Consider the following 14,153-nt stretch of genomic DNA (forward strand, 5'->3'; position numbering starts at 1 on the left):
CCCGGGTAGGTTTTTTTAAGCACTACAGCTTGGCCTTGCAAGCAGCAGTGAGTTGGAGAATCCAACGGGTTGTACTCGGAGATTGTGGCTCGCAGTTCGAGCAGAATTTTGAGAAGAAAATTAAGATACGGAAGTTTAAAATGACACTATTTTCTCTTTATTTCATGTACAGTATTAAAATTCATTAAAGATAAAGGTAACTATATTTAAGTTTCAAGAAAAAACATCACAACATATATTGATGCTTCCCACTGTGTTTACAGGGATGTTGTCGACAACCATGCAATAGTACTGTTTCTCGACTGGAGAGCGCGCAAAAATGTAAATGCATTTCAATGTAATTGTCTTCCTACGTACAAACTACGCGTTCAGAGTGTGTAAAATGTCGTGATATTGTATTTATTAACATAATGTTTAAAATCCATTATTATTTATAATAATTATATTCAAAAGACTTACTTTTTTAAAATCGTCAACAAAGTTAACTGTTCTGGACGTCAAAAATAATTTAAAACTAAGCTAGTGCACTTGTATAACAATAATACTAATAAGAACTTATTAATTTCATTCTGAATCATGGTCCGCTATAGCGTCGTAATAATTTTATAAAACACATTAAAACACACTTAAAGTAATACTCTGTATTTTTTTTTTTTACGTGTAGGTGTAGAGAAATTATACTGAAGAAGAAATGGAAAGAGCAGTTAGTGCTATAGAGGATGGAAGCCTATCGCTAAGAGAGGCTGAGAGTACATATGGAGTACCATTCAATACTATTAGAAGGATAGTGAATGGATCTGTTGAATTAGGATGCAAGAGACCTGGACCAAACGCTTTCCTCGGGGAAGAAGCTGAGCAACAAATTTACGAAACGGTTGTAGAGTTGCAAAAAATGGGATATGGTTTGAGTAGAAAAGCTCAAAATTGCAGGAGAAGTAAATGCTAAAAGAGCGGTCAAATTTTCAAAAATGACTTGTCGTCCAAACGATGGGACAAGAGTTTCATGATGCGGCACAATTTAATACTTCGGCAACCAGAAACTCTTGCCGCCGCCCGCTCCAGCATGGAGCAGAAAAAACTAAAGAGCAATTCTTTGAAAAGCTGACGGGTGTAATTCAGTAACTTCGTATTACAAGTTGCGATATCTTCAACATTGACGAAACTGGGTTAACGATGGTCAATAAAGGTGATAAAATTGTTGCTCCAAAAGATTGTAAAACAGTAGTGATGAGAAAAAGTGGCTACGGAAGCGAGAAAAGAACGCTTGTGGTCACTACTAATGCGACTGGAACTGTAGTTCTACGACCAATGGTCATTTATAAGCGATGCAGGTTAATGAAGACCTCATGGACGGAGCACCAGAAGATACCATTTTTGCAACTTCGCCAAAGGGATATATAGATTCCGAACTATTTTACAGATTTTGTATGTCCATCCATTTGATTGGATGTCTTGGGGACCAAGACCGTTCACTATTGTAAGAAAATGAAACACCTACAGCCGTCCTTATGGTCATATTTATTGTGCAGCTACCAGATTCGGCGTTTCAATGCGCCATCTTCAAGTCTTAGTTGATGCTGAAGGGGTTATCGCGAAAACCCCTTATGGTCATATTTATTGTGCAGCTACCAGATTCGGCGTTTCAATGCGCCATCTTCAAGTCTTAGTTGATGCTGAAGGGGTTAGCGCGATAACCCCTTCAGCATCAACTAAGACCTGAAGATGGCGCATTGAAACGCCGAATCTGGTAGCTACACAATAAATATGACTATAAGGACGGCTGCAGGCGTTTCATATTCTTACAATATTTTACAGATTGTTGGTGAAATTCACTGCGAAAATACCTCCCTAGCGACCGGTACTTCTGCTTCTAGACTGTCATGCATCCCGTCTATCCCAAGAAACTTTGCTGCTGGCTAGAGAAAATAACATTCATTTCATAGTGTTCCCTCCTGACAATACTCACGTATTCCAGCCACTGAATGTTGGGGTTTTTGGGCCCCTGAAGAATAATTTTCGGAAGAGTGCACTAAACCAATGAGGAGAAACAAGATGAAATACATAAACAGGTACGACTTCTGCAAGGTGCTAACTCCAGCGTGGCAAAAAGCAGTGACTCTTGGAAACATACAGAGTGGATTTAGAGGCAGTGATGTCTAGCCATTAGATCCTTCTGCCTGTCCATATTCATCGACTAATGGAAGAAAATCGCCCTACATCTGCACCTGCTGTGCAAGAAGGTTATCCACAACCCAGATGTTCATCCAACGAAAGAGGAAAGACCCTCCTGCCGCCAGGGTTCAGATATTGAAAGAAACGATGACACCAGAGAAGGACGTGACAAGGCGCTCAAGAAGAGTCACCAATACAAGATGTGTACCGTCACCGCTACGGTCGCAGGTTCGAATCCAGCCTCAGGCATGGATGTGTGTGATGTCTTTAGGTTAGTTAGGTTTAAGTAGTTCTTAGTTCTAGGGGACTGATGACCTCAGATGTTAAGTCCCGTAGTGCTCAGAGCCATTTGAACCATTTTGAACCACGAAAAGTCATCCGAAAGCTCAGAGACAGCCGAAGACGATGACACTGTCTGTAGAGTATGTGGTGCAGCATTTAGAGATGACTGCGATGGTGGAAGTTGGATCCTGCGCAATAAGTGTAAATTGCGGTTATCACCAAACACGTCCGCCTCCGGTAGCTGAGTGGTCAGCGTGACGGAATGTCAATCCTAAGGGAGATTTTCTCCGCTCAGGGACTGGGTGTTGTGTTGTCCTAATCACCATCATTCCATCCCCATCGACACACAAGTCGCCGAAGTGGCGTCAAAATGGTTCAAATGGCTCTGAGCACTATGGGACTTAACATCTGTAGTCATCAGTCCCCTAGAACTTAGAACTACTTAAACCTAAGGACATCACACACATCCATGCCCGAGGCAGGATTTGAACCTGCGACCGTAGCGGTCACGCGGTTCCAGACTGTAGCGCCTAGAACCGCACGGCCACAATGGCCGGCGAAGTGGCGTCAAATTGAAAGACTTGCACCCGGCGAACGGTCTACGCGATGGGGGATCCTTATCACACAACCAAACATGTCAGAATTTGGCAAACAATAGTCCCCCAAAATGTTTCACATGTGAAAATTACAAATAGGCCTAAGTCTAACTTGGAACAGGCAACTTCCTAAAATTGAACGCTACTGCACCTATAACATTGTTTGCACATTGTCATTTCCGATACTGCATTTCACAATATCTTGTGCCATTTCCATTCATATCCTACTTTTGACACACCTAATAACTTCACCAGAGAATGTTTTATCAGTATTCGCCGGCACTGACGTACTTCTTATGACATTTTCTACCAGTGTAAAGAAAGTGAATCATTGTCAATAACAGATCCGTAACTAGTGCCGGGGGTCTAATTGTGGATCATTGCTACTACTTTAGTTTTTTAAGAAAAACCAGTATTCAACCCAAGTTAATATGAATTCATATGTTCCTCGGATACAGTAGACGAACTAACTAATATATTGTATGCAAACCTTCCTATGTCCGTCTATTTCCATTCGAGAAATATGAGTTGATGCTTAGGCAGATCCAGGACGAGTTACCCTACCCTATCCCCCGCAGCAACGCTGCTTAAGACAGTGGTCTCACATCAATGAGAACCGAAAATCGCATTCCCGCCCAAATTTTTGTTTTCTGGGGTTTCCCTTAAATGCTACAGATGAAAGCCAGGATTGCTCTTTGCTCATTCCGAGTCTATACTGAGTCGATTATGACCTCGTCGTCGATGGAAAACAAAACCCTAATATTCCTTTCCTTGTCTTAATATTCAGGGCTGCGAGGCTCAGTTTCCCTTTCCGTGTCCCCAGTTACGTTTATCCGTGGTTTGCCAAAGCATTTCGGGAGAATGCCTGCTAATTCGATACCCCATTCTATCTAACTAAGCCAATGATCAGTCTCTAGCGACAGCGATTTCGGCAGTGCGTTTAATTCTCTTCTTTATCCCCTTTCTCTTGTAAAAGGTACCTGTTGCTTGTGTAATTATTTCAGTAGGGAGTAACCTAATGTAATCCTTAAAGATATTGCCACGTTTCGAACTCCTACTTGATCAGACTGAAAGTAATTTCTTGAATTTGTTATTTGAAAGCTACACACGTCAAAAAAAGTTTGCATCACCCCAGTTCCTAGAACTCCTGAAGATAGACAGTGGCTGTGCCTGAAGATAGACGGTGGCTGTGGATATTGTAACACAGAGACAGTCCCTTTGACTGTTCAGAGATGTCATAAACTCGCCCAAAGATGTAAACAACCATGCATGAGCGGAACCTATTAGACGGAGGGTGTCCGACAGCCGATCAGTTCCAGTCATTCCACCAGGAAGAAGGTACGCGGCTTGTGTTGTCTGTAGCTCAACCATGCCTAGACGGTCACTACCCCAGTTCGATCGCGTCCGCATTATTACTTTGTGCTAGGAAGGGCTCTTAACAAGGGAAGTGTCCAGGCGTCTCGGAGTAAACCAAGGCGATGTTGTTCGGTCATGGAGGAGATACAGATAGACAGGAACTGTCGATGACATACCTCTCTCAGGCCGCCCAAGGGCTACTACTGCAGTGGATGACAGCTACCTACGGATAATGGCTCAGAGGAACCCTAACAGCAACGCCACCATGTTGAATAATGCTTTTCGTGCAGCCACAGGACGTCGTGTTACGACTACGACACCATGCAACGCAGTACAGATGGGCCCAACAATATGCTGAATGGATCGCTCAGTATTGGCGTCACGTTCTCTTCACCGATGGGTGTCCATATGCCTTCAACCAGACAATCATCGGAGACGTGTTTGGAGGCAGCCCTGTCATGCTGAACGTCTTAAACACACTGTCCAGCGAGTGCAGCAAGGTGGAGATTCCCTGCTGTTTTGGAGTGGCATTATGTGGGGCCGACGTATGCCGCCGATGGTCATGGATGGAACCGTAACGGCTGTACGATACATGAATGCCATCCTCCGACCGATGGTGCAACCATATCGGCAGCGTATTGGCGAGGCATTCGTCTTCATGGACGACAATTCGTACCCCCATCGTGCACATCTTGTGAATGACTTCCTTCAGGATAACAACATAGCTCCACTAGAGTGGCAGTATGTTCTCCAGGCATGAACCCTATCGGAAATGCCTGGGATAGATTGAAAAGGGCTGTTTATGGACGACGTGATCCACCAACCACTCTGAGGGATCTACGCCGAATCACCGTTGACGAGTGGGACAATCTGGACCAACAGTGCCTTGATGAACTTGTGGATAGTATGCCACGACGAGTACAGGCGTGCTACTGGGTATTAGAGGTACGGGTGTGTACAGCAATCTGGACCACCACCTCAGAAGATCTCGCTGTATGGTGGAACAACATGCAATGTACGATTTTCATGAGCAATATAAAGGGCGGAAATGATGTTTATGTTGATCTCTATTGCAATTTTCTGTACAGGTTTCGGAACTCTCGCAACCGAGGTGATGCAAAACTTTTTTTAGATGTTTGTATCTAGTGATTCACTTTAAATCAAATTCTGAAAGCTTTTTTCAAAACTTTCCGAGCAAAACCCTGTAGGAAAGCTAGGAAAACAATGGATTACTCGTTGTCGACTGTGTCTGACAGGCCTTGTTTCATTATAATCTCTCCGACCACTTATGCGATGTTAATCATGTGACATCGTTGATGTCCAGAAACAGTACAATTTTTAATTTTTTTCTTTTGAACTGAAGGCCATACAGCTAAAGCAGTAGAACTGTTACACCGTAACCCATGTAACAAGATTTTCTCATTATATTTCCTTGGAACCGACAGATAGGTATCAGACTTGGTTTGAGTTTCCAACATACATCAGCGAGTATTACTGCAATGATTTCTTGAACGCTGTTATTGTCTGGACGAAAGCTACATTGCTGGCCATTAGAACTACAATACCAATAAGGATAAAAAAATAACAAAATTTTACTTTTTGTGCGTTTGCAGTATAGTAGAGAGAATATATGATTCAGTCTGTAAGTGATATGGAGGTATACAGAGCGCGGAATGTAGTAGTCAGAGCTGCCACCTCTGGCTAGAAAGAATAACCTGATTGGGCATCAAGAGGAACTGAGCTTGGATGACAGATACGGGCACATCATTCCCTGAGTCCATCAAACGTAATGGATGGCAAGTGGTAGCGTGATAGGCAACCCATAACCAGATGCCTTCAGTGGGTGAGAGATGTGGAAAACGTGCTGGCCAGAGCAACAGTCGAACATCCTCTGTATCGAATTAGGTCAAGACACACTGGGCAACATATGGTCTAGCGTTATCTTGTTGAAAGACAAATTCACGGCGACCTCGAAGATGGAGGTGATCGTTTTGTACACTCAACGGGCAACCCATAGCTTCACACCACTTGCCGGTCGCATGTGACGACGACGAACGCACACTGGCAAAGTTCAGTGTCCTCGGAGACTCCACACACCTATATGTCAATCGTGATGCTGTGCGCAGAACTTGGACTTGTCTGAAAAGACGAGTGGTGACAATAACGTACTTTGTATAGTCATTAGGTATGCCACAGACAGCGCGGGTATCTCTACTACAGCATCTAAGGTTCAAAAATGGCTCTGAGCACTATGGGACTTAACATCTGAGGTCATCAGTCCCCTAGAACTTAAAACTACTTAAACCTAACTAACCTAAGGACGTCACATACATCCATGCCCGAGGCAGGATTCGAACCTGCGATCGTAGCGGTCGCCCGGTTGCAGACTGAAGCGCCTAGAACCGCTCGGCCACCAAGGCCGGCCAGCATCTAAGGAAGTCGCAACAATTATCACAGTGCTGACAGTCCATGGCGATCCAGATGTCGTCGCACTGTTGGTGTGGATCATTGTCTGAGTGCAAACAAGCCCATTTTCTGGATTCGGCATGGCCAGGTGAACAAGATGTCTGTCATCTCGGGCGCTAGTCGCCTAGAGATGTTCAGGTCCTGCGGGGCGTTGAATATGATTCTCTTGAACCTATGGATTCCATATTCGTAGGACATTCACGGGAAATCAACCAACACGAACAGTCGTGGAACGATGAAATGCAATCTCAATAGGCCACAGTCTTGCCGCTGTCAGATTCCGACATTCACTGGTAGACGTTTATTCTTATTCCACGATCTTCTTACAAACAAGCATCTTTCAAACGCTATCTGTGAACGAAAAACCCTCTGCCTACTAACTGTTTCGATAGAAACCGTAGATCGCGTTATTCTTACCTTGTTACGCTGAACTGCTAATCAGTTTGACGTTTCATGGCGTTGCAGTTTTAATGGCTAGAAGTGTAGGTAATGATTTGCGATATTCATCAGTCGACTACCTCATGCAGCGGGGTAAATGTTCAGCAACAATAACTGTGTTTAATCTGTGAAGCAGAAGTTTCTTCATGTGTCAAATTAATAGTTGTATGGTCTCATTACAAGACCAGTCATATGACTTACCCCTGCTAGCATAACTTCACTCACCAGACACACTAGACGGTAGCATGCATGAAAAACGTTTATGTGACCTTTATATTCCGCTGCGCATTTGTGACTGGGGTGCTTCTTTGGAGGTGATATTTTAACTGTACATAATGCGTTGCGTCTAGTATTCATCTTCTATGCAATGGTTGCACAACAAATACATGTGCGCAATTTTCAATAATACCGAAAGCACTTCATATATTAGACGGAACTGTGATATATATTTATTAAAAGTGATAGCGAAGATCTGTCTGATCCTAGCTCCTCAGGTGAAGATTCTTGATAAGAAGGAAGGATCTCCACAAGTAATACACAGGAAGACGTCTTCAGACTCGGCAGAAAGTGCTTATTATATCATTATTTTTAAATTACATTTTGTGTTACCGCTAAGCTGCATCATGCTTTATTAATCACATACTGGACTGTTGTAAAAACATATTCCATTTTAAATAGTAATTGCGAAGAACAACCGTATTTTATGTTACATAGTTGCAGGCCTTTTGGAAACCCCATGTCTCATAATGTATGTATTTTCTGAGTATTCGTTGACACATTTGTATACAGTACATTTGATAAGCAAGAACGACGCAACTGCAAGAGGAGCTGTGTACCAAACATTCGAAAAAAATTTTTGTTTCATAACGAAAACTAATAACACGCAATATTGTTAAAATAATATAAGCGATATTAATGGAAAGAGTGCGTCCAACTCGCTCAGCATGGCTCCACAGCGTTGTTCCAACAGGAAGGTGGAAACTATCTATTATATTTCGTCGCGCACCATTCATCCGTTCACAGATACACTTTCTGTGTGTAAACGACCAAGAAAGACTAAGTATTATACGAAGCCACGTGGTCCAGTTAACGCAGTGCTTAAAGAATTGTTAGGTAGATTGGTCATCAATATGATAGATCATATAAAATTCATGTACATGAGAGCAGTGTTACTCCAAGTAGTCAGTTCAGAAAGACGGGAACTGACGCGCAAAATCTAGATAGGCTCTGATGGCCGCGCTGTTTGGCGTCCAAAAACCAAGTCCATCGTAACATCCGTAAATGATGTGACGTTGGCAGCAAATTTCACCAAATTCTGCCCTAGGCCATCGTGTGCGTGTCACACAATGGGAAGGTCGACACACCTTATCTAAGCCACATGCAATGCAGGTCATAACCGCATTACCCAGTGATGAAATCACGCGATTTTCTTAGGAGTGGCCGAGGAAAACATTTCAGACCAACCACCGCCAAGAACTGACACAAAAATCCCTCAGAAGCTGGCAATAAGTGCGTCAGTGAAACCATCCCTACCCTTGGGGTTATGAGTCACATACATATCGCGGTCTAAACGACAGTTCAGCGTTCGATGAGCAATAGGACGACGTTCTTGACAACTTTTGACACTGCGCACACCCCCGGACGGTTCAACCGCACTCTAAAGATGTCGTGGGGCTGCAGCCCAATTAAACGAGATCTGACCCCTTTGGAGTATAGTGGGATCGCAATTTTTGTTCTGGTATACAAGGTGGAACCAATAAGGACCACTGAAAACCATTCGACGAAATTTGAATGCGATCCGAAGCAGTAAAAGTTGTTTATGCTTTTCCAGTTCTCCTATGTCGCGTCCTCCGGTCGTGTGATCACAAACGAATGTAACATTGACATGTGCGTGAATAAAAGGCAAAAGGCTTCCTCTAAGCCCGCCCAGTTCAGTACACCCTCGGTGCTACCCATAACACCTTTTCTTGAGCACTTTAAAAATGTACATGTCAAAGTCTTCGATATCCATTCAGCTAAGTGGTGCCTCACAGCTGCTCTAGCATCTGAGGGCAGGCAACCCCACCCAAAGAGAGTCGAAGAGGTCTACCGCCTGAGGACAGGCGTCCACCTCGACACCCCTTAGGTGGAGTTGCCTGCCTCAGTTAGTCGCAGCAAAAACCTATTTTCCGTACAAAACAAGACTTACGTCGTGACTGGAACCCACTGAATAATATCAAGTATAATATCGAGAGTTTGAGAAATTACTCAATTAAGTTCTTGTACCAGATGAAACTAGCTACATAATTTGGCTGAATAACAGAAGGATCGGAAACTAAAATGTACGAAAGCCTGAAAACACGCATACATGAAGCTGCAAATGAAGCCATCGGAGGAAAAAATAGTTCCAGAAAGATATAGGGAAGATAACCATGGTGGAGTTAAGGCATAGGAAAGATTGTAGATGAGAAGAAAACTGCTTATGAGAAACGTTTATCTTCACAAAACACTCAATATAGATTAAATTATAATCACACATGGAGAATGGTGCAGAAATGAGTAACAAAGACTAAGAAAAGTAGTGAGAAGAGACATGCCAACTTACGATCCTAATAGTACACAACACAAAGTAAATAAAGCATGGAGGGTAACCAAATGAATGTTATCGCAACATAAAGACTTAGTAGAAATGATTCTTATCTCCATAGAGGAGTGGAAAACCTATTACAAAAATCCCCTAACGGAATATAAGGCAGAATTCACGACCGATTATGAAAACCATTCTGCTAGCTCAACAGAAACCGGACAACAAACTAATATACTCAGCAGATGTAAGTAAAGCTCTCCGAGAAATGAAAAGTGGGAATGTTCCAGAAAGTATACTTGTGAAACTCTTAAAGGAAGGCCCGACAGCAGTTTTAGAAATTCTGGCAGAAATATTTCATAGATGTTGAAAAAGTTATTTCATCCATATTGATATACATTATAATACTTTTCAGTAGAATGTTTATAAATGAAGGCAATAAAATACTGATTTAACTTACTTATAATTTGTATATTTCTTAAGTCATTCTTTTGGCAGAAATTTGCACGAATGTTCTCATAGGAGGAATTAACATTCAATGTAATAAATTATTTCAAATGTTTTCTCTGCCAATGTGTAACTTGCTAAGACATTTAAAATTTGTGGGTATATAATTCTTCATTATAACTTCGTAAATACGATTATGACAGTAATGTGAAAACAGTCACTAATTACACTTCTGGAAAAAATTGATGTGACAGGAAGGTTATCATTGCAGGACTATATGATAACAAATTCAGACCAAATGAAACACACATGCTACAATAAAGGGTGCCAAACATTCACATCAATACACAGTGTACCCCCCCCCCCCTCTAGCGGCAATACAGGCTTGTATTCTCACATGCAAATGATCTTAAATGTGCTGAATGACATTCTGCAATAGACTGTCCCAAACATCTTGTACCCTTTGTTATGCAATAGTTTTTGCAGGCTCCGGACGACGAGTAAGTTTCCTCATCACCATGTCCCACATGTATTGTATTGGCGAGAGATCTGGTGCTGATGTTGGCAGGGGCACTTGTTATACATCATGAAGAATACGTTGCCCGCAGTAGCCTTATGTGGACGTGCATTGTCCTGATGAAAATGCGCATCGCCCTCCTGCCGAGATGGCTGCAGCACAGGGATAACAATCTGTGCGATGTAGCAGGCACTAGTTACTGTAGGCAGCAGAAACATCAGATATGACCACGAACTGTAACTGATGGCTCCCCACGCCATGAGGTCTGGGGTCAGACCCGTGTACCGTGGGTGCATGCACTCCGGAATAGGCCACTCACCAGGTCTACACCATAAAGCTGTACGTCTATCACACGTATAAAGACAGAACCTACTCTCGTCATTTCAGAGGACAGAGCGCCATTTCACATCCCAGTCAACCTTTTCAGGATACCAGAGCAGCTGGGCTTGTGGTTGCTGGTGTCGACGTATCGGCGGCTGCCTAGCCAGACGCATATTTGATCTTAGTTCTGTTCCAAGTAGACGGTGTCCAACAGTCCTCGATGACAAAGCAGGTGCAACATGTGCCCGAATTTCCTACTTGGATGGTGTTCGGGTGGCCAGCGCTACTAGAAAAATGCATCGATCTTGACTTGCGTTTGTGCTGCGCAGACATCCAAAGCCTGGTCTACAGGTCTGGGAATGTTCCTCAGACCACTGTTGAAAGTAGCACCCAAAATGTGCAGGCAATTCGTCGATGTGCCTAGTAAGCTTCCCGGAGACTGTAAATGCCACCGCCGGCCGTAGTGGCCGTGCGGTTCTAGGTGCTACAGTCTGGAGCCGAGCGACCGCTACGGTCGCAGGTTCGAATCCTGCCTCGGGCATGGATGTGTGTGATGTCCTTAGGTTAGTTAGGTTTAATTAGTTCTAAGTTCTAGGCGACTGATGACCTTAGAAGTTAAGTCGCATAGTGCTCAGGGCCATTTTGTAAATGCCACCCTGTTCAAATGGCTTCGGTTGTTCAACAGAAGTTCGTATTCGTCGGTGGGGCATATTTGTACCCTAGAATAAAAGTTGAAATCACTGTTCACCCCTAAACTAAGTACAGCTACTGTCTGCAGAGAAAAAACAAAGGTCTCACAGACAAGCCACCTGAGCGCCTCCTCGTCGCCGGTGACCGTGACAAATGAATGACAAGTATGAGCATATTACACCTGGTGCCACTGAACACAGTCCTGGGAAGTGCTGCATTTTTTTCCGAGCAGAGTGTTATACGTTTACATAAGAGCCGGTGCCAGGTCAGTTTCACTCAGTTTTGTAGCACATTTTGCGGCAGTTACGAGGCAGTTCTGTGCCAGTTTTGCGTAATTTTGACATTGTATTTTCTAATGTGACATTATAGTGTACATGTCAAGAAATATGGTGTTTTATTTATTATTTGGTTAACATACCTGATCATTTACTCATGCAAGAATAGAGGAACATCACGATGAAAAAGATAAGTATTTTGAAGTTCTGCATAGAGAAAGGAAAATGAAGATTGTCTGGACGGTCTTTTTCTCTTTCAAAAATGTACCTGATTTTTTTGTTCTATGCCCAGTTCTCAATTTCGTCATTAGATCATACGAATGGCATGGAATTTTCGTATGCTCTGATACAGGGCGGTATACAGCACTATCGTTTACCTCAGAAATTGAACTTAATCTCAGGGGCTGCGGTACTTTTTGATCGCAGTGGCCGCAACACGTTATACGTAAATTCAATGACATCGCCGTAACGTCATGATGAAGTTGACTACTAAACATGAAATAAAAAGCAAAACACAGTTTTAACAGAAAGTTGTTGGTTTCTGAAGCCCATGTTTGGAGCGGATAGGAAACTCGGCTGCTTAACCCAAGTACGATGTGTGTAACCCTCGGGATTGACACTTCTCCCCCTCTGTTTCGAATGTCTTTAGTTCATAACGAAATATCCCCGGTAATACGAAGTAGCGAACTGCAGAAAATTAATTAGCATATAAAAAGCTGTCAATGAAACCAAAAGTACCGACCTTTAGGTAACTTCAAAGGCGACGACAGCTCAGTGTACTTGACAGAATCTCGACTCCGCTGGCTGGGCGTTTATATAGATTGTCGGCGTAGCGGTTGATGTTAAACACGAACTAGCTTATCGAGCAGCTGTCTTTTACTTTCATCCGGCCACGCGGACCTTCTTATCTAGCATTCGCGAGATGCCGCGTGTGGTTTGGCCGTGTGTGTTGATTACGATATCATACATACTCATCTCTAGCTGACAGGCCGATTGCAGCTGCCTCTCGTCTTGTCCAGTAGAGGGCATATCTACTGACTAAGCTACAGGGCCGACTTCGCGAGTAGTATTTCCTATCAATATGAACCATAACCTTTGGGTTTTTTAAGTGCACATCGCTCCACAATATCTTCCACTGGTATCTCACTAAAAAGTTACAACACAATGTTCCCAGAAACATTAACAGATAGAATAGCGATAACGACGGTGACGCTGTTACTACTGCTTGTGACGATTATCGAGACGGGCATGATAACTGCGATCTAGCGAAATCCGCACACGAGAATAAATCATGAAGAAAAACACACAATGGCGAGAAACTTCTCGCAAAGACCAATTTGTGGGGCAGGTAACTGTTTCTACATCTGCATTTCACAAGCCATCGTGCGGAGAGTGCATAATGTCACAGATTTAGTTCCCCATATTTGTTCCATTGGAGAATGTAATGCAGGAACAAAGGTTGTCGAAACTCCTCTATACGATCCCAGTTTCTCTGATTTTCTCGTCTTGGTTATCAGGCGAGATGTATGTTGGAGAGGATGTGACCAGTATGTTTGTGCCGTGACTCATTTTGGAAAGTGGGTTCTCTGAATTCTGTGGGTAAGCTCCTCGCAGTGCACGATGCCTGTCTTCTAGACTCTGGCATTGCAGTTTGCTGGGCATTATCCTACACTTTCACGCTGACTAAATAGTCTGTGATACATCGCACAGCTCTTCTTTGAATCTTCTCTGTCTTCTCCGGTAATCCAACATACAGTATTTAGAGTCCTAGCCCTTCAAACAATAATAAAGAACTGATCGATCGAGAGTTTTGTAAGCGACCTCCTCCATAGCTGAATTACACTTGCTTGACATTCTTCCAATGAACCTCAGTGTAGTATCTAGCTTCGTCATGGCTAGATTTATTTAGTCTTACCACCTTAAATCAATGCAAATAATTGACGGTTCTGTTGGATTCCAGTAACTGATCGCCAATACCGTAATCAAACAATATCAGTTTTTTTGTCTATTACGCAAACATCACCTTATAT

General features: G+C 43.0%; 1 protein-coding gene across 1 annotated transcript in view; it reads right to left on the bottom strand.

The window, feature by feature from the left end:
* Window positions 1-12,991, bottom strand: part of LOC126249584 (DNA damage-regulated autophagy modulator protein 2-like) — a 235,703-nt gene extending 222,712 nt beyond the window's left edge. Inside the window, exon 1 of the mRNA XM_049951249.1 lies at window positions 12,866-12,991. The gene's annotated coding sequence lies outside the window, so the exon portion shown is untranslated. The remainder of the gene's footprint in view (window positions 1-12,865) is intronic.
* Between the last annotated feature and the right edge of the window lie 1,162 nt (window positions 12,992-14,153).

This window comes from Schistocerca nitens, chromosome 3 (assembly GCF_023898315.1).
Source record: "Schistocerca nitens isolate TAMUIC-IGC-003100 chromosome 3, iqSchNite1.1, whole genome shotgun sequence".
NCBI classification, from domain to species: Eukaryota; Metazoa; Arthropoda; class Insecta; order Orthoptera; family Acrididae; genus Schistocerca; species Schistocerca nitens.